At 34.6% G+C, this 26,440-nt stretch overlaps 1 protein-coding gene across 6 annotated transcripts in view; it reads right to left on the reverse strand.

Moving 5' to 3' along the window:
- Positions 1 to 26,440, reverse strand: part of LOC109047680 (beta-1,3-galactosyltransferase 1-like) — a 151,887-nt gene that overhangs the window by 22,776 nt on the left and 102,671 nt on the right. The gene's annotated exons all lie outside the window — the stretch shown is intronic.

The raw sequence follows: 26,440 nt of genomic DNA on the forward strand, positions 1-26,440 counted from the left end.
CCCCAGTCTTCAGTGTCACATGATGCACTGACCCTAAGTCTTTAAAAAGCAGTGTACACCTAATTCTAAATAAAAATATTTTATCCCAATAATCAAAATGTAAAAACTTGCTCCACCTCTAAAACTAATTTAAAATCATGTCATTTATTTTAGTATCATTGAGAGTTTTTATTAATATTTTTAAATTAGTTATATTTTCTATATTAATTTTAGTAAGATGTTTTTGTGGTGTGTGTTTTTTTTTTTTTCATTTTTATAATTATTTATTTAGTTTTAACTTTAATTTATTTTATTACCAGTTAGTAATTTTAGAGTTTTAACTTAAACTAAGTTCACAAATGTGCTCTTGTTTTGATGGTAAACCAGTGTCATTTTAATATTATTTAAATAATATGATATGATAACTAATGTTAGCATTAGTTTTATATTTATTTAGTTACATTTTAGTAAGTTTCTCTTAACATACTAAATACATTCAGTCTTCTGAACATATTAACATGTTGCTTTCATTTATTTTTCTGTAAATGTAAGGGACTCATTATTACAATCTCATTACATTTAATGTTCTTAAAAGAAAAAAGTTTAAGTAAATTAGATAAAAATAAATGAAAATAAATGCTGTCAACTAGCTGAAATAAAATGTATATTTTTTGCATATTTTATTTCAAGTGACAAACATTTTTATTTATAGTTTGAGTTTACTATAATAACCGTTGACTTCCATTCTATTTTCTCATTGAGTATCCTGTTTTGCTCTGAAATATTACAAAAGTTTTACATATCAGCATAACCTTTTGTTTTGATGTAACAAAGCATATGCAGTGTTTTAAAGCTTACAGTATTATTACTGTATTGTGTCGAGTTATCAAACAGAATTAGCTGCACGTTTGAGCTGTGAGCTCCTGTCTGTGCAGCTCAATGTCTGATCTGCCGCCGATCAAACGGTTATTTCAGGACATTATCCAAGCAGATCAGCGAATGGTTTCCTAGCTGCAGCAATCTTCTCCGGTGCTTCCACTCCTCTCAGCTTCACAGACTCTGAGCGCAAATCATTTTGGATTGTATTATTGAAGCTAGAGAACAGAGATCACAACCTTGATTTGACTTCCTCTTCCAATCTCTATGTAAAACAAATCATGGGTCATCGGAGCCAAAACAGCAATTTTTGTAAAGCATAAGAGAGCAGTCAACACGGCCTGCAGCCTTGAGCACCGACACACACACACACAGAGCTCTTTATATTCAAATCTCACAGCCAAAATATTACCTGCTCAAATACATCTGTTCAGCACAACCTCTCCTGTTATAGATGAACAAACAGCAGACTGACTCATGAATTTAAAGAATGAAATCCCTTATTCTTTCCCCTGTTTTCGACTAATGAATTTCCATAAACTTTTCACAAATTTTCTTGTCATTACTGGATAAGAATTTTGGAGTTAATCTCAGACAGATATAAACCAGTGTTACTTTAATATCATTGAGATACTATTATAGTTTTATTACTATTTTGAATCTGGTTTTTTATGCGTATTTATTTTTGCTAAAGTTTTATTAATTCTTTTGTTTGATGTTGTCATTTTTATTAGATTTTGTTTAAAGTTTCCTTGCAGATTTGAGATAACCTTTATTTTACTTCAAGTAATGAAACACACACACACATACATATATATTACATACATACATATATATATATACATATACATATATACATATATATTTGTATATAAATATATATATATATATATATATACATATATATATACATATATATACATATATACATACATATATATATATATATATATATATATATATATATATGTGTGTGTGTGTGTGTGTATGTATATATACGTGTGTATGTATATATATATATATATATATATATATATATATATATATATATAGTTTAGTTCACAAGCATGTTAGAGTTGTGAAAAAAAAATATTTTATAGAAATTTCACTGAAAAACAAATTTTTAGTCAATGAAATATTTACAGCTGAGCATAGCTAAAATGTTAAAATATAATTTTAAAAACATTAATTGTGGCCTGGTTTCACAGACAGGGCTTAGGTTAAACCAGGATTAGGCCAAAGTTCAATTAAAATATTTAAGTAGTTTTTAGAAATATGCCTTATATTAAAACATTACTAGCGTCCATCTTGAGACAAAACAATGAATCTGACATTTTGCAGGGTTAGTTCACCCAAAAATGACTGAACTGAAATGTTCCCAAGTCCAGAAACGTAGCAAGGAGATCTGTAAAATAATCCATGTGACATCAGTGGTTCATCCACAATTATATGAAGCTACGAGAATACTGTGCGAAAAAAAAAAAAAAATTCAACAATTTGTCTCCTCCTCATCATTCTGGTGCCATTTTGGAGAATATCTGCTGGACGTATGCTGTTCTGTGTCAGCTGCTTCACGCCGATGAGCTGTTTCCGTTCAGATCAAATCACAAAAGGAAACATATCCAGCGTGATGCAGCTAAATGTTATTAATTAACTTTAGACTTTTCTAGGAACTTTCTATTAACTTTTTCATTGATTTACTTTAGACTTAAAATTATATTTTAAAATACTGTCTAAATAATATCTAAATATTTCTTTAAAATTATATTTTAAAATATTTTCTACACTCTCAGGAAAAAAAAAAAAAAAAAAAAGGTACAAAAGCTGTCACTGGGGCAGTACCTTTCCAAAAGGTACACTTTATGTACTAATTCATACACTTTAAGGTACCAATATGGACTGTTTAGGTAAAAAGGTGTGCCTTTTGAAAAGGTACCGCCCCAGTGACAACATTTTTTTCCCTTTTTTTTCCTGAGAGTGTATGTAATAAAGCAAAATCAATTGCACATTTTAATTTATTTTCTTCTTACAATTTCGCAAAGTCTGAATTGTCAGATAAAAAGTCGCATTTACCTTTTTTTAATTTATATAAAACCACAGTGCTGCTTAAAATAATCTGACAAAAATCATGTGTTCATGTTGATTAGGAAGCTCATTAAATGAACACTGCCTCTATAACAAATCCCCACTGTATGGAATAATATAACATTAATGCACATTTTATGAGCTTATTTGGCTTCCCCGCTTTGCTGCAATCTATCAAAACTTTTCACTCAGCTTAATGTAGCTGCACTCATTTAATCGTCTGATTGATTCTTTTTCTTCTTGCCTGGTGCTCACAAAGCCCAATTTAGTTCAGTCCCTGAAGCAGGAATATGTAAATGATGAGCGTGTGCTAATGTTAGTGTGTCAATCAGACTGCTGGATGTAAAGCGCAAGTGGTTGGCCTTTGTTTTAAGTGAGATTGGTGATGCTGTTTTAGATTATCATGCTATCATATTGGCACATTGCTGGTCTTGTTATCATGCTGAAGGGCAGCAGGACTCTGAGATGCTCCTCCAGGAACACCAATAAATGGAAAACCAGACTCTGAAAAAACTAAGTACTAGACTCTGCTGATGGCACACAAGGGCAATGCTGCATCCATCTGATGGTAGCAGCATTCCATATGTACTTTTTAATGCCACATCAATTCATTTCTTTGCTACATACTTCTGGTAAAATTCATGTGAATTTTTTGGGAAGACTGGAGATGAGAACACATTTGTAAGTGAGTAGTTTATGCATCACCTCTCTAGGTGATTTTTTTTTTTTTAATTGTAATATTTCACTTATTACAGTATTTTAATCAAATAAATTCATCATTGGTGAGCAGAAGAGACATTAAAATATTTAATATATACTTATGCATACCTAATAACCGTATTTCGGATGAGACGTTAAACCGAGGTCCTGACTCTCTGTGGTCATTAAAAATCCCTGGATGTCCTTCGAAAAATTGTGTAACCCCGGCATCCTGGCCAAATTCGCCCATTGGCCTCTGACCATCATGGCCTAACCATCCCCATATCTACTGACTGGCTTCATCACTCTGTCTCCTCTCCACCAATAAGCTGGTGTGTGGTGGGCGTTCTGGCGCAATATGGCTGCCGTCGCATCATCCAGGTGGATGCACACTGCACACTGGTGGTGGTTTAGGAGATTCCCCCTTCTATGTAAAGTGCTTTGAGTGCCCAGATAAGCGCTATATAAATGTAAGGAATTATTATTAATTATTATAATCATTATCAATATGGAAAAAAAAATCTGAATGAACCAATAGCAATGTCATAAATATACTGTTGTACAACAGTCTTAACACAGGCATCAAGATTAATTGTCATGCCTGCATTGACAGACAGTTGTCTGATTATTCCCACGAGATAAAGTGCAAAATCACAGCACAACACAACAGGACTTCTGAGATCAGCCGCAAATCACACACAGTGCTCTCTGTAGGTGTACATATTGGATTTTACATGAAGAAAAGTGAAAATTGGGAAGCAAAATGGATCAGCATGATGCAAAACTGTGCCTAAAGCATGCCAGAATAGCAGCAATAACGTTATTGTTATTGCAAACAGAGGGATGGCCTCATCCTTCTCAACACACAAAGGGATGAATTCACTCCACAGTTGCAACACTTTCAGTCCAAAAACTGCCAGTTTACCCAAATGTTGTCATAGTGGTAATAGTGCAGCACAATATGGTGTATTTAAATTGGGAACCTTAAACATACAGCTCAAACCAGTGTATTTTGATTATAGAATGAATGACTCTGAATTAATGTTCCTGTCAGACTGGACTATTGCAATGCTCTCTTGTCAGGCCTTCCTGCATGTACTATCAAGCCTCTACAACTGATCCAGAATGCAGCAGCGAGGGTTGTCTTCAATGAGCCAAAAACAGCCCATGTTACTCCTCTCCTCATCAGGTTACACTGGCTACCAGTAGCTGCTCGCATCAAATTCAAGGTACTGATGCTTGCCTACAAAACGACCACTGGCACGGCGCCAACTTACCTAAACTCACTAGTTCAATCTTATGCACCCTCCAGAAGTTTGCGCTCTGCAAGTGAATGACGAGTCTTTACTCATTTTCAAAAAACATCTAAAGACTCATCTTTTTCGCCTGCACTTAACCAACTAATACTAGTACTTACTTTTTTCTTTTTCTTGTCTATCATATTCAAAAAAAAAAAAAAAAAAAAAAAAAAACCCTGGCTACGTGTTCTGTACTAGACTAACTGAGACTTGTCATAGCACTTGTATACCGTTGTTGTTTTCTCGTTGATCTGATTGTTTCTACTGTTCTCATTTGTAAGTCGCTTTAGATAAAAGCATCTGCTAAATGATTAAATGTAAATGTAATTATTTTTAAAAAGTGAAGTTAAAAGTGACGTGACACAGCCAAGTATGGTGACCCATACTCAGAATTCGTGCTCTGCATTTAACCCGTCCAAAGTGCACACACACATCGTGAACACACACACACGTGAACACACACCCAGAGCAGTGGGCAGCCATTTATGCTGTGCCGCCTGGGGGGCAGTTGGGGGTTCTGTGCCTTGCTAAAGGACACCTCAGTCGTGGTATTGCCAGCCCGAGACTCAAACCCACAACCTTAGGGTCAAAAACCAAACCCACTAACCAAAATTCCACAGCTTAACAACTTAGTGATTCAAAAAACATAAAGCAACCAGTGTAGACCGATTACCAAATGAAAGACTGATGATTTGGTTTTTTGGTTCATTTGTCAATCAAAAACTTACAAAGCAACCAGTGAAAACCAATAACCAAATGAAAGAATCTTATGATTTGGCTCCTTTTAGTGAATCAAAAATCAGTATTGTCCGATTCCTTAATTTAAATGCGCTTATAAAGTTTTTGTTTTTTTTGTGATTCAAAGCATGCACAAAACCAGTGCTATCCAATTTCCAAATAAAAGATTCTTACGATTCAGCTCTTTTTAGTGAATCAAAACATACAGGACAACTAGTGTAGTCCTATTCCTGAACCGAAGTCTCTCATGAATTGATTATTAGAGATTCAAAGCATACAGGGCAACCATCATAGACTGATTCCCGAACAAATGACTCGAGTCAGTTATTTTTACTGAATCAAAACATACAAAATCAGTGTTATTCAACTCCCCACTGAAAGATTCTGATCATTTGCTTCTTAATGAATGAAAAATATACTGCGCAACCACTGTAGTGTGATTGTGGAACAAATGACTCCAATTATATCGGATCTTTTAGTTCTTTTATTAGACTCTCTCAGTGAATCAAACACACAATGCTCAACTAACCAAAATAATTTCTTTAGATAACAATCCCCATAGTCTTGTTCACAAAACTTCACTTTTTATTTTCATGACAGCAGTAATTCCTTTCATGATCAAACAATGCAGAAGATAAAACAACCTGAACTGGGTCCTAAAACAACACGGACAATGCTATCATTGGCCAAGCTCCATTCAAAGAGCTCTCTTTTTATTTCATTTCATCGTTCACCTCCTCCTGAACCCTCCCATATTCTGCTAGGCAAAGGCTTGCAGTCTTCCCAGCCAATCTTCCGTGCCATGGGATTTACAACACACACGAAAACATTAAAAGCAGGCAGGAGAGGAGCTTCCGTCCATTCGGCTGAGCTCAACTGAAGGTAAACGGGCCTGAAGCCTCAGCCGGCGCAGAGCTTTCCAGGACATATTGCTGCCGCACACTAGGTGTGAGAGCAGCATGCACAGCTCCAGCAGCAAATCAATCATTAAAGATGTCTAAAATAAAAATAGTCATCTTCTAGGAAAGGCATTGGGAGGAACCGCAGCAGTAGGTACAACATGGTGAAGTAATCATCAAGCAGAAGGCATTGTGTGCACATAACTTCAGTGAGTCCTAGCCACTTTAAGCCTTTGGTGAGGAGCACTCTAATACCATTAGCCTCCATAGCTAAAGAGCTGTGGACAAAGAGCACCTGAAAGGCTCTGAAATTGTGCAAGCCGAGCTACATACAATAGACTAGTGTTTCCTGCACTGCTGCTGAATCTACAGGCAAAAGAAATGACTTTTTCACACGAGTGAGTGCGCAGTATGTTAATGAAATAAAGATATGCAAATCAGGATTCTTAAAAATAAGTGTTTTGATAGCACTGTAGAGATTAAAAAGGACATATTCCCACAAAAGGCTATTGCAATTATAATTAATGGATGGATTTTCAACAGTTGATTCTTAAATTTAAAATATTAGATATATATCCATTTTAAAATTGAAAATATTAGATATATCCGAAGATAATGTAGCGATCTAGTATCTATGCCATTTTATTAATAAAAGAGTTGCGGGGCAGCACTGACAATACGTTTCTGTGTGTGTGTGCACGCAGAGTGATCTGAGATCTCCGACCTCTCTCCCCCTCACGGTGTTTATGTGTGTGTGTGTGTGTGTGTGTGTCAATTGAAGCAGTGCATTAATATAGAATGGTGATTAAACTCCATAAACACAGTTGCCTATGGAAAGGAGCAAGGAGAATGCAGGAGAATCACAATCCACAGTACTTTAATAGTCCAAACAGGAGTAACACAAGGCAAGCAGAAACGAGCAGCATGATGTTGGACAGAAAGCAAGGGGCAGACCACACTATAAATACAACTCAACGAGGTAATTGAGGAAACACAGGTGAACGGAATGACTAATTAGACTAGGGAAAAACTAGGTCACTGGGAGCACATGGGGAGGAAAACAAACACACTGGCTAAGTTTACATGCACAATTTTTGGTTCAGTCTGACTGAATTCATTCCGATTGATGAATCTGAATGTAGTGTTTACATGAACGCTAAATAAAGTGATCGGGTTGATGTGCGTGTTTATATGTCATTTATATTCTCATTGTGACTTGTTTTGTCAGCACAGGTCACATTATTCTCAGGAGGAAGCACATGTGAAGGCGGTAAATGACAACAACACATGCGCAAGATGGTATGGCAAGTGTAAACACATGAATAAGATGTGGGTCACAATTAAAAAAATGTGTAAACGGACAGCCAAAAAAATCAGATATAGGTAACAAATCAGAATTGGGCATCAAGACCTGAAGTGTAAACGAGGCCAGAATTGAGTATTCAGACAGACCATGGAATAATGCTGTATAATCCACACCACAATAAATAATAAAATAATATTCATAAAATAAAACCCACTGTTATCAGTGTAAAAAAAAAAAAAAAAAATCTTAAAACTAGCTTAATTGGTGTTCTGATCTTTGCTGATAAATGGCCAAAACTTCTCTAAAACCAGCAAACCAGAACTTGCTAGACTTAGTCTCCTGGTTAGACTTGGAGACTAGCTCTGACCAGAAAACCAGTTTGACTTAAAGGGATAGTTCACCCAAAAATGAAAAATTTGATGTTTAACATAACAAAATCTATGAGTTAAAAAAAAAAAAAAACATGCACAGACAAATCCAAATTAAACCCTGCAGCTTGTGACGATACATTGATGTGTAGAGACACAAAATGATCGGTCTGTGCGAGAAACTGAACAGTATTTATATCATTTTTTTTTACCTCTGATTCACGCAATGTCCGAACTGTTAGAACTCTTGTGAATGCGCTTCACAGCAGCAGGCACCTGAGGCATTTTCTTCTTCTTCTTGCTTTATGGTGGATCGCAGACTTGTAAGTGCATTACCGCCAAATATCTCTCAAATGGACCATTGACACTCCTAATTTAAATAGTAGATAGAGTGTCAATGGTCCATTTGAGAGATAGGACGCAACAGAATAAGTCATTATAATCAGTAATTATGTCCCCACTGGATACAACAAATTCCTCGTTTGTAATGGGTTTTATTGGTTTTACAGCATCACAGTGTTAAGGGGTGTAACATTTCCGTCACACGCTTGAGTCATTCGGCCAATCACAATGCACTGGATAGCTGGCCAATCAGCATACACCTTGTTTTCAGAACAATGAGCTTTGTAAAACTCTACGCATTTCAGAAAGGCAGAGCATAAGGGAGATACAATAATGTACATTATGTGGAAAATATGTTTTTTGAACCTTAAACCATGTAAACACATTGCATTACACCAAATACACAAAATAATGTTCTTTTTAGTAATGTCATATGACCCCTTTAAGGATTTAAATCCCTGCCGCCAAGATGCTCCTCTGTCGGTCACAGACTATAGAAAGTGAAACTTAAATCTATAGGGGTGGTTGGATTTATTCACGCATGTTAAAATATTTTGTTTTGAAGCTTCTTTCTTTTCAGATTCTTATTTAAAGCATTATTTTATAGGCGGTATATTAACTTTGGGAGAAAACCGGTAGTTCTATGTGAAATTAGACATTTGAGCACCCCCATATAGCCAAAATGACATGATAATAACACCTCTGGGAATATTCAACTGTGAGATTGGTAGTCGAATCGGGCTTCTCCTATCCAAGCATCGAACTGTCGACTATTCGGGGTCACCCCTAAGAGAACCGGCTTTACTGACGAGATGCACATTAATTATTGGCCAATATTTATCGTGCACCCCTAGTTTTTACTGATATTTTGCATGATGTATTAATACATTTTTGTATGTTTATATTTGACATTTTAATTTTAGGTAAAGTTTTAGTAATTTGGTTGTGTTTTGTCAGTTCTAGTAGTTTTTCAAATATGTCTATACAGTTATTAATAGTAAATGAATAATAAGAATCTCATTATGCAGTATCACAAAATGTATAAAGTCTGACACATTTCTTGTATTGCATGATGTATTTCATACATCCCAGCTAAAGCTGCAGTCATTACAGCTTGCTATCAACAAGGCTGTATTTAGTCATTACTTCAAGTTTTTCTGATAGTTTGCATATTTTATACCATATACCATATGCAGCGTTTGCTTATTTGCATTTTGAGCTAGAGAAAGAGTGGCACATTTAATTGGACAAAAACTTGCAACAGTGTTTTTTGGAAGGCTCCATCTGTCACTATAGTGTTTTAATTAGAGACAGTGTGAGTTTGATCTGTGACTCAGATTTTTAAGTTGTGTTCGTGTCAGCATGTCCGCTTCTCCTCACCTTGCAAAAAATAATGATGCATGATAAACTAAACTCTTGAGTTTGGCTATTTGTCTTCAGTTTTTGGTGGTCTTGTTAAAGCTGCGGTGCAGTCGATAGTATAGAGCAGGGGTCGCCAACTGTCAGACTCCAGTCCGAATCTGGACTGTGAAGCCTTTTGACACGATGCAATAAATAAATGCCAGACGCTATTTTCTAACAAAATCTAATTTATATCAAGCACATCAAGGTCAGCTCAGAAGATAATTTTGGGTCCTATATAGCACCTGTTGCTACGTTCAGATGTGCGGTCGTGCTTGCAGTGAAGAGAGCAGAGAGCAGCAGGCAGACAGATGACACTTTCAGTGAGTGAAAAACAATGGTAATCTCAAAAATTTGGAAAGTTGATGGTCCTTTAAAAAGTCTTAAATTTAGTTGCATCAAATTTAAGTCCATAAAAACTCTTAAATGGTATAAGAAAGTCCTACATTTGGGGATGGTAAGACAATAATTGCGATACTGCCTAATTGTGACGATTAAACTGCGAAAGGCTATGATTTCATTGAATAAATATGAGGGCTGCACATTTCCATATATTTATGTTATTTAATTAAATGATTGATAATAATTGTTTAAATTAATATAATAATTCATACTTTTGACTACATTTAAAAAAATGGGTTTAAAGGCTGAAATGTGAAGTTTATAATTTTATAAACCTTTGTTTTTGTGAAAACCTGTAACTGAACTGTAAATCATGCTTTTTACAGTTTTTTTTATTTATTTATTTAATTTGTGCAGGTCTTAAAAAGTCTTAAATATGAGCTTAATTATCCTTCAGATACCCTGGTCTGGCAAAGACCATCAATTCATGTTTTTTGGTATATAAACGTCTGGATCTCAGCTGGTGAGGAGGGTTCATTACTGGACCTCAAGCTATTTTAGTTGAAGACCCCAGGTATGGAGTCTGTGTTTGCATTTTCATCACTGAGACAAAAGTTCAAATTTAGCTTGTCATTTCCCAATCCTGTTCATATTTAAAATAAAAGAGGTTGGTTGCAGTGTTATTTTAGTATCATTGAGATGATATAACATGTGTTGTGACTTTCATTTGTTATCAATAATCATAACTGAAATAAATATACAGTGTACACACACACACACACACACATATATATATATTCATAACTGGAATAAATGATTTTTTATATATTTTTATAATAAAAATAAATTACATAATAATAATAAACCATTATTACAGAAAAATAAAACACACCAACAAATATTATTTTACAAATATTTAATTTATAATTTTTTTTTTTTTGTATTTTTGTGTGCTGTATATACACACACACACACCGCCCATCCATAACTCATACTGAGTCTGAGGAGAATGCTGCATTATGGCAATTTTTCTCACTAAGACTGCACAAGAACCTGAAGGGCTGATAATACATGAGCTATCTGTGCACTGAAAGTGGCATATTAATATCAGCTAAAAAACAACAACAACAACAACAACAACAACAACAAAAAACACTTACATTTCTCTGCAGAAATATCCGTCAGCATGCACCTGCTTCACAAAACAGCTCACCTCTGCTTTTTAATTTTATCATTCACTTCACTGACAAACATATGAGAAAGAGAGCTTTAGGTGATCTTAAGATAAGTCCTTCGGGATGTAGAGGCAACAAATTAAACAAAGGAAGTCAAAAACACACGAAAACACTCTTGCACAATGGCAGATTACAATAAATCAATATTGCTGCTCTATTTGGGGCACCTTAATGCCGTGTAAGCCAGTTTTAATGAACAACAAGGAGAGCCAACCTTTCACAAATGAAAACACAGCTGCATCCATATCCAATATCACAGGTGTTATTTGTAGATTGATTACACCGTGAATCCTCTCTATAAACATTAGCTCACTCGAGGCCTGGCTTCCTCTTTCGTTCCAGCTAGGCCCAAGATTTGTCATCATAATTGCAATTCCTACAATAAAGGAATTGATCAATTTCAAATAAGGAGACTGTGTCTTCTTAAAGTATGCCCTAGAGTTCTCACACAGTTTTTCAAACATGATTACTGCTTGGAAGTCCAGATCGCATGTGGAAGTCAACCAAGGTGAGAGTGACTCCTTTCCCACCATTTAAAAATACAAGAAATCATATGTGACACAAACGGAGCTATAAAACTCCATCTAAGTATTTTAATCAAAGTCAAAGCTCTGGAGAGAATGAAGCATGACAGGAATTGATTGGGCCGATGTCTGGGACATGCTGTGATAAGAATATATATATGTGACCCTGGTCTTAAGTGACAGTTTTTCAAAATAGAGATTTAAACATCATCTGAAAGCTGAATAAATAAGCTTTCCATTGATGTATGGTTTATTAGGATAGGACAATATTTGGCTGAGATCTAATTATTTGAATATCTGGAATCTGAGGGTGCAAAAAAATCTAAATACTGAGAAAATTGCCTTTAAAGTTGTCCAAATGAATTCTTAGCAATGCATATTACTAATCAAAAATTACGTTTTGATATATTTATGGTAGAAAATTTCCTAAATATCTTCATGGAACAAGATCTTTACTTAATATACAAATCATTTTTGTCATAAAAGAAAAATGTATCATTTTGACTCATACAATGTTTGTTTTGTCTATTGCTAAAAATATACCCCAGCGACTTAAGACTGGTTTTGTGGTCCAGGGTCACACACACACACACACACACACACACACACACACACACACACACACACACACACACACACACACACACACACACACACACACACACACACATATGCACACAGTAGCACTGCAGCAGAGTGCAGATGATTCTACAAGACAAACAATCACATCTCAGTCAGAGAGAAACAGAATTATGAGTGGATAAACATGTGCAGATGTTGTTGAAAATGAGTGCCATTCATTCTTCTTGGTCTCTTGGATATGTAATTGCCATAAGAGACGTAAGCCAGATGGAGACCATTTCTTAATAGGTTTGGTTCATTTAATCTAATTCCAATGGTCAAACATAATGAATGAATGAATGAATGAATGAATGAACGAACAAATGAATAAATAACAGTTTTCTGATATTAAATAATTAAATAAAATTTACTGACTAATAAATAATAAAACAGACATGAATTAAAGCATGCTGACAATAAATAAAGGTCAACTAAAGCATACAAACAAACAATAAAATGCATAAATAAATCATACTATTGATAAAAAAAAATGCATACATATATACGAAAATAAATAAAGTCCACTATTAACCAAAGAAATAAACAAACAAACACATAGGTAAATGACAATAAATAAATAAATAAATAAATGAATATTTGTTTGTTCCAGCATATAAACAAAAAAATTGTTTGTCCACAGACAAATAAACAGACACACACATATAGAAGACTCTACTAGACAAACAAACACATCTCAAATAGAGAGGGGACAGAAGTGTGCAGATGTTGTGGAAAATGAGTGTCATCCATTCTTTTTGGATATGTAATTGCCAAAAGAGATGTAAGCCAGATGGAGACTATTTCTTAAAGGGGTGGTTGATTGTGATTTCACTTTATTAACATTAGTTAGTGTGTAATCTTGCTGTTTGAGCATAAGCAATATCTGCAAAGTTACAGCGCTTAAAGTTCTATGCAAACAGAGATATACAGTATATGTCTTTTAAAATTCTATTAGTTTAATGCCTACAAAAATGGATTGTAGGGACTACAACGAGCTACTTCCCGGGTTTGTTACATCACAAACCCAGAAATGTACATAAACCCCGCCCCCAGGAACATGCAACAAAAGGGGCGGGGCCATATTGCATGGCTTTAAAGAAGAGGAAGTTGTAGCCATGCCATAGATTTTCACCCCACTAACAGGTCTTCTGTGTTCGGCCTTCCTATGGACGCTGTACTTCATGAACAATGATTCAAATGTATTTTTAATTCTGTCCCTGACAATTAATGTACAATCCTAATGTAGCTGTCTGTGCTGCACATTTTACGGAAGACAGCTTCCAGAATCTACACGAGTTCAATGCCGGATTCACACAAAGGCTATTACTGAAAAATGGAGCAATCCCAGCTTTAAAAGAAGAGGCAGCTGTTGTTGGGCCCCAACCTATAAGTATGTTTTATTATTTAGAAATGTATTTTCCATGTATAGTTTCTGTCATTATTTTTTGGTTATATCAAGGACGTTAATAAAGCCCAACGCTGTTTGGCTTTAGTAGACAATTAGCTAAATGCTATTTTGTACTTCTAAGTCAAACAAGTACAAACACCAAGAAACTTCTATGTAATCACACCAGCAAACTTCAGTGTTAATGGGCGTGATGTTTCCAGAAAATGTGCAGTACGCAGTTAACGAATCACAACACGCTGGGCCAGCTAACCAATCTGAGCCCATTGCTTATTTCTGAGGGAGTGGTATCATAGAAACAGGAAGTCAACTGGCCATTCTAAGGACAATGGAGACAACGGCTTACAATAAAGGTAAAATATTTGAAAAATTAAGCATGAAGACATGTTACACTGCACCCCATAAACTCAATCAACCCAAGAAAAAAAGCAGTCAACCACCCCTTTAAGGGGAAGTCATGGCCTAATGGTTAGAGAGTCTGACTCCTAATCCTAAGGTTGTGGGTTCGAATCTCGGGCCGGCAATACCACGACTGAGGTGTCCTTGAGCAAGGCACTGAACCCCCAACTGCTCTCCGGGTGCCGCAGCATAAATGGCTGCCCACTGCTCCGGGTGTGTGTTCACGGTGTGTGTGTGTTCACTGCTGTGTGTGTGTGCACTTTGGATGGGTTAAATGCAGAGCACGAATTCTGAGTATGGGTCACCATACTTGGCTGTATGTCACGTCACTTCACTTTAAAGGGGAGATCTAGTGCTATTTCATGCATTCTGACTTATTTACACTGTTAAAATGTTGGATTCTCATGCTAAACATGGCCAAAGTTTAAAAGAATGAGTTGGACGTATTTCTGTGCCAAACACACTACTTCAGGGTTCGTATAAGTTTCGGATAGTTGTGTAACTGTGTTTGTTTGTTCCCTGCATTTCAGTGATGAATTTTTTATAAACAAATTTTAAAAATTTTAAGTCAATAAAGTTTCAGTTCCTGTTTTATTTATGTCGATGCAGACAATTGTATACAAAAGCTTCACATGCTCATGCCCACAACATGCCTCCAGGAGCTCCACTGTTTTCAGAGAGAAGTGTAAAGCTGTATCTGTCTTTTATAAATCTGATAAAACTAAAGACTCTTCTGAGAAATGAAGGATGCAATACTACTCTATAGGTACTCAAGATTAGCATGAGACTGGCAGAAACTGTTTGTGTTATGTCCCCTTTAACAGGTCTGGTTCATTTCATCTCATCTGTAATTGCAATGGTCAGACAGACAGCGCCTTCGTTCACTCGCAGGACATCAGTCAGGCCAAGGACGCGACGTGGATTGGAGGAAGAGAAAGAGAGGGCAAGTGTGGAGGAATGTGATTATTGATCGTCCACCTCTATGGTCTAATCACAGAACTGCTCTGCAGGCTGATAGGAGTGCAGCAATTTATACTGGATGCAAGCTGCATATTTATTTATTTATTGATAAATGAATATATTTAAATTACTCTGTATATATTTAATATAGTTATATAATTAACTGTATTTTATACATTGTATATTTTACTTTTTAAACTGACATCAACAAAAGTCTATTGACAAATAAATAAATAAATAAATAAATGTGACATCAACTAAAGCATACTGACTGTCAAAAAACAAACTACTAAGTAAATATATGTGGTTAAGCCTACTGACTATTTAATAAAATAATAATAATAATAATTAGAATAATAATAATAATAATGACAACAACTAAAACCTATATATTAATCATTAACGAAAGCATACTCACTTTAATTAATAAATAAAAATAAATAAATTATATGTATTTAGTAAATGAGTGAATGACTGAATGAGTCTGAGTGAGTGAGTGAGTGAATGAGTGAGTGAGTGAGTCTGATTAAATGAGTGAGTGAGTGAGTGAGGGGGTGAGTGAATGAATGAGTCTAAGTGAGTGAGTGAATGAATGAGTCTGAGTGAGTGAGTGAGTGAAAGAATGAGTCTGATTAAGTGAGTGAGTGAGTGAATGAGTGAGTGAGTGAGTGAGTGAGTGAGTAAATGAGTGAGTGAGGAAAAAAGAAAAAAAAAGGGGTGAGTGAGTGAGTGAGTGAGTGAGTGAGTGAGTGAATGAGTGAGTGAGTGAATGAGTGAGTGAGTGAGTAAATGAGTGAGTGAATGAGTGAGGGGGTGAGTGAATGAATGAGTCTAAGTGAGTGAGTGAATGAATGAGTCTGAGTGAGTGAGTGAATGAGTGAGTGAGTGAGTGAGTGAGTGAGTGAGTAAATGAGTCTGAGTGAGTGAGTGAGTGAGTGAGTGAGTGAGTGAAAGAATGAGTCTGATTAAGTGAGTGAGTGAATGAGTGAGTGAATGAGTGAGTGAATGAGTGAGTGAGTAAATGAGTGAGTGAGTGAGTGAGTGAATGAGTGAGTGAGTGAGTGAGTGAATGAGTAAGTGAGTGAGTGAGTGAATGAGTGAGTGAGTGAGTGAATGAGTGAGTAAGTGAGTGAGTGAATGAGTGAGTGAGTAAATGAGTGAGTGAGTAAATGAGTGAGTGAGTAAATGAGTGAGTGAATGAGTGAACGAGTGAGTGAGTGAGTGAGTGAGTGAACGAGTGAGTGTGTGAGTGCGTGAACGAGTGCGTGAACGAGTGAGTAAGTGAGTCAGTGAGTGAATGAGACAGGTTCTTCAAAATGTCCTGCATAAACAATTCATTTCAATGTGAAAACACATCAACACCAAACATGGTGTTTATATCATTTCGGATCACTATATCAAAAGCAGTTTGTGATCAAACAGTCAAATGTCAGTCCAAACAGTGATCAAACAGGTCTCTGACCTACTAATGTAAATCATATTTTGTTCTAGTAATACACAGTAGCTGTTCTAGAAGTTGTGGTAATACTATTATTATTTGTGAAATTATTTATCTAATCTATTTTAATAACACATTCTAACGTATTCTAGTTTTATACCAATGAATTTCAGATAAAGAAGTAATAAATACATATTTCACCTATTTAACTGCTGCTGAAGTTTCTCCTGAAGCTCACAGCTAACGGTCTGATGGTGAAACGCTGTGAAATGACATGCAGCTTTGACATTTCCAGTCAAGAACCTCCAAAACAAGACCCAAGGGCAGACCACTCGAGACACAGATCCAGAATTTAGATTTCAACTCTTCCATACATTATCACCCAGGTCTCCATGCTAGACATATTCAGTGACTTCTGAAAAATTAAGATAGCAACCTGACCAGGAGCTGAGATAATTACCACCCTTAATATGAAATAGACTGTGATCTTGTCTGAGGTCATATAATTGTCTTCAGTATATTTAGTCAACCAGTGGTAGAGCATTGTGTTATCAGTGCAAAAGGTTGTGGGTTCGATTCCCAGGGAACACATGTTAGGTAAAAAAAAAAAAAAAAAAAATGTTAGCCTGAATGCACTGTAAATCTATCTTTTTCTCTTACAACCAAAATCAACCCACACATTCATGGGTCTGACCGATCACAATCTCATGAGCAAGTACAGTTGAACAGCTTCAGTCTTTACGTAAAGCACCAGAACCAGTACAATTCCCATCGGCAGCCATTGTTTTGAAAAGGTTGCTTTGGGTCTGAAATAACTTCTCACGAGTAACAAACGAAAATCCGCTCACAATATGTTGATAGAAATGTGATGCAATGAGACATGACCACGGCCGTCTCTTCTGAATAATGTATCGCTACAGTGTGCAGATCCTCATCTCCCAGGAAATGTCAGAACTCAAATCTGATTCCAAATGTCAAGTAAACACGAATCTCCTTTGAAAGAGAACGCAGTCCAGGCTCGGGAATATTGCTTCATTTCCTCGGTCTGGAGTGATAAAAGTGTTGGTCAGGATTGGCTCAACTTCATATTTTCCAAAAATGGTGGCGATGAGATCCCCAAGTCTGACTCTTAATAAAGATGAGAGTGCTGTCCAGTGTCAAGATATGTTGGATTCCCCAGGCCAAGGACCGTCTCCCTCGAGGGACAACTCACACTCTCATTTACACCACAACCAGTCCTAAATGCCAAATCTTTCCTCTCTCAACCATTTCAGAAAGTGCCTCATGCTGTCCAGAAGGCATAAGTATTGATGCCATAGTATCAAACATCCACAGATCGGTCACAGTACATTCACAAACAAATCAAATTCAATCTGATCGGCTGGTGAAACTATATAAAAAAAAAACATTGTGGGGTCAAAAAGTCTGAAACCACTCATGAAAATGCTTCTATTTTAATTTGTCTGATGCTTATTAAAAATGTATTTTTCAGCATAATATTGTGAGTTAACTGTCTTTGTAGCCTATTATATGTCTCTCTGACAGCAGCACTGGAGCAACAAAACCTGAAGATCATGTTCTCCAGCAATGGAAGAAGAACGTCTGACCGTCTGTACAAAGAGCCACAAAACTGATTAGTGACCTAGAAATAATGTAGAATATAAAATATTTCCTGTTCATGATAATTCTTTCTTAAATCGCAGATTACCTATGCATTGTTATTATGCAATTATAATTAAACTACTATTACTACTAATAACTGTTGTTCTTAGGAACTGCACTGCTAATATATATATATATATATATATATATATATATATATATATATATATATATATATACTACAGTTAGTAGTAGTAATAGTAGTTTAAATATAATTACATATATATTATAATATAAATAAACACACATAATAAATTGTATATATGTATAATAATATATAATCTAAAATTAAAACTCACACACACACACACACACACACACACACACACACACACACACACACACACACACACACACACACACACACACACACACACACACACACACACACAAATATATATTTTTTGCACATTTTTATTACTGTGTATTTATTATTATTAATATTAATAACAATAAATTTACTTAATTTAATAATTACTACTAATTATTGATAACAGCACTGTTAATAATATACAAAGAAGAATAAAATACACACATGTGTACGTATATATATATATATATGTTTATTATAATACAAATTACATTTAATATAATATTATATAAATATACATTATAATTTATTATTATTATTATTAATTTCATCATAATTATAATAATAATATGTATTATGATATAATACAATTATATATTATATATTAATTAATTATAACTAAAATGTACAGAATAAATCAGCAAAACACACACCACACAGGCCAAACCGCATTAGTGCTATTATGATTTTTCTTCAGCTGGTATCATACCGTAAGATGTCATGTAAGATGTAAGGTCATGGTGTCATGACACCCTAGAAGGAACAACTGAAGATTGTTATTAAATGTCAACATCTGGGTCTGTGTTTTTAAATGAGATGTGCCTTATCATCTGTGTGTGTGCTAGACAGATGTGACGTCTGTTCTGTTTCTGTGAACAAACTGCAGACCGATGCTTTAGGCTCGCAGCCACACGCAGACTGTGTTTCTCTGTTTAGTTTGTGATAATGTCCGGGTGACTGTAAATTATCCTGCTCATTACATGGATACTTAATAAATAAATACATGGACATGAAATATTGACTTGACATATTCCTTTCAAATTCTTTAATGAGAGAGGGAAAAGATAATAATAATAATAATAATAATAATAATAATAATAATAATAATAATAATAATAATAATAATAATAACAGTTGTTGTTGTTTTTATTATTAAACCATACAAATATTACATAATAATTTTACTTCAAATAATAATAATAAAGGTAATAGTTATTATAATTATTATCATTATTAAGATATAATCATTTATGTAAAATAATAAAAATAATAGAATTAACAGTTATTATTATTATGATAAAAATATCAAAAAAGTATAAAATAGGAATTTTATGTAAAATAATAATAATATACATAAAATTATATATACATAAAAATGTAAATGTAATAATAATAATTTCATTATTAACCATTTTTACAACAATATATATATATATATATATATATATATATATATATATATATATATATATATATATATATATATATATATATATATATTTTTTTTTTTATTTATATATAAATATATATATTTTTAAGTCCCCCCAAATTTTTTTTTATATTTTAATATTAATGTCTATTTTTTTGTTTCATTATTATTATTATTATTATTATTATTATTGGTAGTAGTAGTAGTACTTTACATAATATTATAATTTATTTATAGATATTTTAGATATTAGATATTCTGTAGATAACACCTTTGATAACTTGGGATTCAAAATCTAATTTCAGTTTTTTAAAAATTTAACAAAGTTACATCAGAAAAAAATGTAAGTCAATGTCTTCGATATTTGTTGCTTTAAAATAAATAGATAAATACATGGCTTTTAAAAGGCTGTCAATGAAAAAAATACAGAATAATTTGCACCAATAAATCAGATAAACCAAAAATATGCATTAGGGAAGTAAATGGGGCTCAATTTTTATGCTGACTTTCAAGAAATAAATATTCCTCTGAGCTGCATCATCTCACATTCATTTGATGAGTTTATCTTATCCTCTCCACTCATATTCATTCTGTGTCTCTTTGTCCCTCTTCTCCTTTCTCGGGTCCAGTTTTGCTCTTTTTTTCCTCTCTCCATCTGTCTCTCTCTCCTCTGTCACAGGTAGTCATTAAAGCCGCAGCAGATGGTGCAGCTGTTGTCTGCTGTCTGAGAGTCTCTTCACTCACCACGGCTCTGCAGCTATGGACACAACACACTCAAACTGCTGCTGCGCTGGAGAAATGATTTACTAGCTCACAAATTCGCCATCAAAGAGCCTGGCTGAAATCAGCGGGAAATTTACAGCCAGATAAATGTGTTTCAAGAATATTTAATAAACAAGACAAAGAGAATGTAATTATAAATATATTTGACCTCATTCTGTGTCTTTCAGTTCTGCTGAAAACTGAAGTTCTGTCATCATTTACAATACCATTCAAATCTTTTGTTTTTTAAAATAACACTTCTATTAAGCAAGGACTCATTAAATTGATCAAAAGTAAAGACATTTACAATGTTTTAAGACATTTCTATTTCTTTTGAACTTTCTTTGCATTGAATAATCCTGAAATAAAATGTCTCACTGTTTCCACAAAAATATCAAGCAGTTGTTTTCAACATTGAAAATAATAAGAAATGCTTCTTGAGAAATCAGTATATTAGAATGATTTCTTAATACACAAATTGGCACTGGTACAGAATTTACTAAACGCCAAAAAAAATAAAATAAAAATAAAACGACCAAAAGTGCTCCAGAAATTATAAATGCTTGTGTAAAAAATATATATATTTGTTATAAAATGATAAAAAAAAAACTGGTAAAAGTTTTAAAAATTTATATCAATAAACTGATTATTCTGAGGTATTTGACAGAAATTGATGAAAAGAGTATATTTTATATGGATAGAAAAAAAAAACACTGTAAAATACATTAAAAAACTAACTAATTAAATAAACTTGATGTGACACTTGAGTAATTGCTGCTGAGAATTCAGCTTTGCATCACAGGAATAAATTACATTTCAAAATATACCCACATAGAAAATAGTTATTTTAAATTGAACTAATATATATATATATATATATATATATATATATATATATATATATATATATATATATATATATAATATTTCTGTTTTTATTGTATTTCTGTTCAAATAAACGCAATCTTGATGAGCAGAAGAGACATTTCTTTGAATGGTAGTGCATTTACCCTCATGTAGAAGTTGCACTTTCTCTCATCTGTGGTACATAAAAGGTTAAATTTTGCTATATTTTCCGTATAATGACAGTGCATAGAAAAAAACAGCTTTAAAACAGCATCATAAAAGAAATCCATACGACTTATATAAGTCTTCTGAAGCCATATATAAGTCTAAGTCTTCTGAAGCAATATGATAGCTTTGTATGATCAACAGACTGAAGCAAAGCTTCACTGTTCCTCTCAGATCAAAAATAGCACCTTTAGATGCGTCGTATCACACATCAAATGTCAGCAGTTCTCACGATGTTCTTAGTTCTCAGTATATTCTTGAAATTTTGTGATCTCGCAGATTTGAATGACATGATGGTGAGCAAATGATGACAGAATTTTAATTTTATGGGTGAACTATTTCTTTACGCTGTTAAACCACCTTTAGAGTTCGAGTAACTCGTTTCATTATGAAGCCTATTTCACCGCAATAGACTTATTACTGTTCAATGATGCTCATTTTCAATACACGCACTTGAACACTGAGCGAATCGATCTTGTCTTACAAATCAACCCTGTTTTATTCAGCCATTCACTGGAATTGTAAAAGAATATATCAAACTTATTACAAGGTTTCATATGAGGTTCTACAGGATTACACCTGCACGTCATGCTCTAAGAGATCTATAGTGAGATTAATGATTAGTAAAGAAACAAAACACAAAGGCTGTATTTCTATGCATTGGCATAGACATGATAATGAGATTTGGCAGAGAAAGTATGAGGAGGAGGAGACGCAATTCTCCATATGGCTTCATGCAAAATAATGACGGAATTTATATTTTTGAAGAATTATTTCTTTAAAATGCAGCCAACCAACAGATTGGGAGCAAATGAAATTCATTTCTGAACAAACAGAAGAGCACAGGGAAGTGAAAGATGGAAAGCCCATTACAGTCACATCATTTGTTTTAATAAGTCTAAAATCTCAAACAAGGTTCCTTTCATTATAATCCTCTGGCACAATAATATCAGGAATTGAACATATAATTTAGCAAAGTGCAACTGCAAGCATTGCCTCGTGTTGAAACAACAGCACAACTCCAAGCCAATAAAAGCAGGTCTTCATGAAAGATTAACTGATATTTCACATCATGCTAAAATGAAATGTATAAATAATGCCTAGTTTTAGTGTGGGAAAATTAACAGGGGGAAACAAAGTAGTAAACCATTATCTGTTGCAACAAAATGCTGTCTCACTTACAGGTAAACTACACCAAAAAATTACCACTGCATTTTTCTTGATTGCTAAACTCAAAGACATTTTTTATGAATATGCTCCTTGAAAACCAGTTAATTGTTTAATGGATAGTTCACACAAAAATGAAAACCCACTGAAAATACTCGCCCCCAGGGCATCCAAGATGTAGATGAGTTTGTTTCTTCATCAGATTTAGAGAAACATAGCATTACATCACTTGCTCTCCAATGGATCCTCTGCAGTGAATGGGTGCCGTCAGAATGAGAGTCCAAACAGCTGATAAAAACATCACAATAATCCACAAGTAATCCACACCACTCCAGTCCATCAGTTAATGTCTTGTGAAGTGAAAAGCTGCATGTTTGTAAAAAACAAAACCATCATTAAGCTTTTTTTTTTTTTTTTTACTTCAACCTGTTGCTTCTGGATAAAATACGGGTCCTCTATCCATAATATTGCTTTCTCCGTTGAAAAAATCGTCTTGTCTGAATCAGGAGAAAAATATGCACAGATCAAGAACTGTTTACAAGCTAAAACAGTCCAAAACAATTCTAAACAAATGTGTGGGAGATTTAATTGTGTGAGGACAACAGGAGACAGACTTTTTCACTGGAGGGAGCATTATTATAAATTATGCACTCGTATTTTGGCCAGCATTGACCGTTTGAAATGCCCTAATGATGGATTTGTTTTGTAACAAACACAGAGCTTTTTGCTTCACAAGACAATAATTGTTGTACTGGAGTTGTGCAGATTACTTGTGGATTATTGTGATGTTTTTATCAGATGTTTGGACTCTCATTCTGATGGCACCCATTCACTGCAGAGGATCCATTGGTGAGCAAGTGATCCAATGCTAAAATTCTCCAAATATATTCCCATGAACAAATAAACTCATCTACATCTTGGATAGCCTGAGGGTGATTAAATTTTTGGGTGAACTATTCTTTTAAATGTCGGATTTGCCCTGCACCGTTTGTGATTGACACCTGAAATCAAGCATTAATGAGATGGATGCTTTTATTTTTCTAAGCAATTAGACCTGCAATTTCACCCGGCAAAAAATCCCATAGACTTCCATTAAAGGCATATCTACAGACCTAGTTTTACCTTCTATCTGAAGAGACACTATTACTGCACACTATAAGCACATTCTGTGAAGTTAAATAAAATGTAAATGTACTCTACTATACAGACACACAGAAAATCAATCCACAAAGCACAATCACAATCATGTTCATTCAATCTAGTCACTATCAGACATTGTCTTTCTGTAATTGGCCAGAGAGCTGTTATGGGCCTACGGTAATGAGTTACACATGATAACGTAATGCATGTGTACAGGAAAGATGGTAAAAAGAAAATGCATATGTCTCAAATGTGCATTGTTCTCTAAACTATCCCATCAGGATGGACACTTCCCAGAAAGCCTGAAATCTGTTGGTGGAAGATGATGCTATAATCAGCTATGTGATTAGAATAAAGCTTTGATTGCATCTACCAGGTTTCTCTCTCAAACCTGCGTGAGGAAAGATTCTCTGGAGAGAGCTAATAGGATCTAAAGACCACAGTGAAAATTTGTGAGTCTGAACTGCGTTGCCTCATTATCGGCCACGCTTGCATGGAGAATGTTAAGCAGGCTGCTCCACACCGTAGGGTGGTACTTTGCGTGGTAACTTCTTCAAAGAGAATATTTCAGAGCACAATGAACCTGGAGACATCAGATGTCATTATGATTATTAAAGGGCTCACATGATGCTATTTTAAAGATCATTATTTTGTGTATTAGGTGTAATATGTTGACATGCTTTTATGTTAAAAAAAAACATTATTTTTTCAAATACTGTACATTATTGTATTCCATAATCGCGAGCTTTAGCTTTCAACATAAATGTAAAGACAGTAAATAATGTCTTTAGTTTTACCATCAGTTCAAGCCTGAAAGGGGAACAGATTCATGTGATAAATACAGTGATGATACTGGTATGTGTTTGCAGTACACAAGCGGTGATTAAGAAACCTGACTCCACTGTGATATGACCCTGTCTCTCTCTCACGCACACACACGACATGATACTCTACACGGCGCAAAAATCCGCATTTGAACAGTCAATAGCAAATACTTAAACTATTAAGAAAACATACTTACAGTAGCTGATTCAGAAGTGCCAGATTGTCATAGCAAAGTCGGAATTGACCCATTTTTTTTTAGAAATAGCCGTTGCACAGCCTGCCTTGTAGGCTACTCTCCTAGGTTCACAAAACTGTCTTCCATAAAATGCGTTGCACAAATTCGAACATCTGGGTTGTGCTGTTCTGTTGTAAATACATCTTAACCAATGATTCCTCATTGCATATACTTTTGGGAGGCCAAATAAAGTGCTTTACACACAGAGTCTCCCTGATATGGCTGCATCAACATTACTGCGGTTCCTGAAACCACACCTTCTTTCTTTGCATGAACATTTGGGTGGCATTCCGCAAATATTTCCACATCGTGACGTAGAGATGTGGGGGTGTGTTTGAATGAGGTGTTTTGCCTGGTCTGGATCAGATTTCACTTTTAGATAGAATAAATCCTTTTGTGGGAGACTTTGAGCTTTGTAACTGTGCAGATCTTATACATGCACAAATAGCTACATAACACACTAAAGCAGGGTTCCTCAATTAGTTTTCGCAGAGGGCCGAATTCTGCCAACAATACCAAGCCAAGGGCCACTGACGTCTATATACATATATTTGTTAAAATAATCAAAAGATGGTCACAGGATAAATATTAAAATTTTTCCCCCCAGTAATCTGTTTTATTCAAACAATTATGAACATTTTTGCATTTAGATAAAGAAGAACATTGCCTGTTGAATATTTAAAACAAACTAACAGAAAGAACTAACAAAAAATCTGGAACTCCATGTCTGCCACGCAAATCAACTGTTACTGCTTATCTCCAGACTGGATCTCTTCTCTCCACTTTCCCTAACTGAAGATTCATTTATTAGATCTGTCAGCATTAATACTTACATTTTCTGAGGGGGATCAAACTGTAACACTGTGTGTCCCAACCAGACGTGACGCAACGCTATAAAAAGTATCTTTTCCATGTAGTTTTTGTCCTAACCACCCTCGACAGCGACATGGAATTCTATTTTAGAAATGGTTTTTATTTTCTGTGATGTCGCGGCAGGAACAACATACAAAATATGACAATGATAATCTCAGGTAATGATTATGTGCTTTATTCAATGTTAAAAGTGTCTAATGTGAGTTTGAATATTGTTTTGCGTGATCTTTATAGCCATAGTGAAAGCAACAATAGATATTTTACCTCAGA

Source organism: Cyprinus carpio, chromosome A9 (assembly GCF_018340385.1).
Source record: "Cyprinus carpio isolate SPL01 chromosome A9, ASM1834038v1, whole genome shotgun sequence".
NCBI lineage: Eukaryota > Metazoa > Chordata > Actinopteri > Cypriniformes > Cyprinidae > Cyprinus > Cyprinus carpio.